Source organism: Triticum dicoccoides, chromosome 6B, assembly GCF_002162155.2.
Source record: "Triticum dicoccoides isolate Atlit2015 ecotype Zavitan chromosome 6B, WEW_v2.0, whole genome shotgun sequence".
In the NCBI taxonomy this organism is placed as follows: domain Eukaryota; kingdom Viridiplantae; phylum Streptophyta; class Magnoliopsida; order Poales; family Poaceae; genus Triticum; species Triticum dicoccoides.
This window is the reverse complement of record NC_041391.1, coordinates 382,422,702-382,425,987: the sequence shown is the minus strand read 5'-3', so window position 1 is coordinate 382,425,987 and position 3,286 is coordinate 382,422,702.

The window sequence follows — 3,286 nt, the reverse complement described above, 5'->3', positions numbered from 1 at the left end:
AACCCCGGCCGGATCTCCTCATGGATGGAACCCGAATAGGCGATAAACCTGAACTAGAGACTTGAGTGTTTAGGTAGGTCATGGTCTACACCCACGTCGGCTTTCGCTTGAAGTCTGCCGAGCACATGTCGTGTGCAGACGCTAAGTGGTGGAAACATGTATGAAGAAGTACACCCCTGCAGGGTTAACATCATCTATTCGAATAGCCGTGTCCGCGGAAAAGGACTTATGGGTTACCTATATCAGTTCATAGACAAGTGAAAGTGGAGACCCTAAAATACGCAAGATAAGCGTGACTGCTATGGATGGCATTCTCGTAGGGAGACGGGAGCTGATCCATAGTGGTGTATTGATATGGTGAATATGTGGACTCGAGTGCGCCACCCCAAAAGAGTTACTTGCAGTCGTAGTTCAGGATAGCCACCGAGTCAAAGCTGGCTTGCTGCAGTTAAACCCCACCATCCCTTTGTTGATAATGATGCATATGTAGTTAGCTCTGATGTAAGTCTTGCTGGGTACATTTGTACTCACGTTTGCCTATTTTATGTTTTGCAGAGAGACTTCAGTCTCACTAGTAGCTCAACGTGGACTTCGACGTTTAGCTTGTTACCTCAGCTACGATCTTGTGCCCTCGGCAGGATCTGGTAGATAGTCAGACTTCTCAGCCTTCTTCATTTATAGATGTCTGTACTCATACATGATAGCTTCTACTTGTGCTTTGACTTGCATGCTCTGAATGTTGGGTCATGAGACCCCTGTTTGTAATATCTCGCTCCTCGGAGCCTAATGAATTAATACTTGAGTCGTAGAGCCATGTTGTGATGCCATGTTGTATTTGCACATATTGAGCATATTGTGTGTATGTTATTAAAATGCTTGGTATGTGTGGGATCTGACTATCTAGTTGTTTATCCTTAGTAGCCTCTCTTACCGGGAAATGTCTCCTAGTGTTTTCAATGGTAGCTTGCTACTGCTCCGGAACACTTAGGCTGGCCGGCATGTGTCCTTCTTCGTTCCTGTGTCTGTCCCTTCGGGGAAATGTCACGCGATGAATACCGGAGTCTTGTAAGCCCGCTACAGTCCGGTTCACCGGAGTCCTACTAGCCCAGTGCTACAGCCTGGATTCACTCGCTGATGACCGACATGTTCGATGTTGGGTCATGGATGCCTGTCCCTGTAAGCTTGTGCCACTTTGGGTTTACGACTAGCCATGTCAGCCCGGGCTCCTTATCATATGGATGCTAGCGACACTATCATATACGTGTGCCAAAAGGCGCAAACGGTCCCGGGCAAAGGTAAGGAGACACCCGTGGGATTACCGTGCGTGAGGCCGCAAAGTGATATGAGGTGTTACATGCTAGATCGATGTGGCATTGAGTCGGGGTCCTGACATCTCCTCTCTCCGGGGCTTGGCGAACCAGTTCTCCATGAGCTGCGATCAGATCGAGGGTGATTTGATCGAACAGTTCCTCTAGTGCACTTACATAGCGCTCCAGATGCAATAATGCAGGATCCGTCTCGTGATCTCCGTTGGCAACCTGGGGTGGCCTACCATACCCATCACGGCTGGGGTAGTAGTAGAACGAGCGACAGTTAACTCTGGGCGACAAGTACCAGAGTTGAACTATAGCCTCTCGAGTCGCTAGTTGGATGGCTTGTGCCTCAAAGGAAGTTGTCCTTCCGGTGAACCTGTAGGGTCGTTCTGGCGATAGGCTGCTACCATAGACATGCACGGTGGCGCAGAATTGACGGCTCTCACCGCTCATGGGTCCTTGGTACACAACATATTCTAGGGGTTCTTCTAATGCAAAGGCACGGCGGGTGAGGTTTGCTAGCACGGTCACAAAACCTCCAAGGTTGGTTGCTTTGGTCTCATTGTGCACAATAGGGCCAGGCATTATAGCTCGGTTTGGGGAAGAGGTTGTGCTGTGCTGTGTTGAGGCTAGCGTGCTCTTTTTATAGAAAAAGGGGATGGAGTCTTCCTTCGCACACTTGCGAATGAGACAATTTAGGTGTCGGTCACTGGCGCGTGATCTACAGGCTAGGCTGATAGGTTGGGCACCGACTGCCAAAAGGTGTTGGGGTCACTGTGTGGCTATCTTACACGAGAAGCTTGGCCGGGGTTAGGTTAAGGTCTGGTGGAATGGTTAGTCTAGGTTTATTGACCTGGCTAAGATAGGATTAGCCAATGGTCAGCCTGGCTTTGATACCAAGGTTGTAACGACTGGATTTTCGGGATATTAATTTCCCAGAAAATGGCCCTTGTGCTCACCAGCCCCAGGATTACTGTTAGCTAGCAAGACACCAACTTGATACAGAAACTCCAAGAAAAATACATAATATGTAGTACAAGACCATTCTGGCCTATGAGTACAACACAAGGTTTCTAGTGGTTGATGGCGGAAGCGGTTTGTGGTTCATCGGCGTCTATGGGACTCCATTTCCCACAAGAGCAGCTGACCTGGATAACTCCTATCTTCGCGAGACTGCTATCACCATTGCGTAGGATCCGGGGCTGTCATCGCAACACTCCTCTCCATGCAATAAATCTGGCCAAGACAATAGCCAGGGACAAGCCAGTGAGTACTTTTGAATGTACTGGCAAACATTATGAACACAGGTATAATATAACAAATGGTAATAATGCTGTGAAATATTCTATGATCACAACGTCAGTCACAAAATAAAATCCATGCTGCACGTAAGCAAGTTATTCCTATACAACATGAATAGGCAATACTGGAGTAGAAGTAGAATGCACCGATCGGGTGTCTGAAGCGACGCCTCGAAAGGAGAATAATTTAAAGCATGCCTCAGTCGGGCGTCTGAGCAACACCACATAAAGGGCTTATAAGTAGTTTAAATAACAAGCATGCCACAGTCGGGCGTCTGAGCGACACCACATAAAGGGCTTATAAGTAGTTTAAATAACAAGCATGCCACAGTCGGGCATCTGAGTGACACCACATAAAGGGCTTATAAGTAGTTTAAACAACAAGCATGCTGCAGTCGGGCGTCTGAGCGACACCACATAAAGGGCTTATAAATAATTTAAATGACAGGCGTGCCATAGTCGGGTGTCTGAGCGACACCACATAAAGGGCTTATAAGAGAATAATCACAGTGAATATCCAGGGGGTAGAACCATCCCAGGGATACTCAACAATTCAAATAATGTAAATGGTTAGTGCATAATAATAGTAATCGTAATCATCAAGAGTCACAAGTCATGATCCATGTTCGGGTTTAGCAATTTTTCCTCCGAAGACCGACACTTGACCCATCC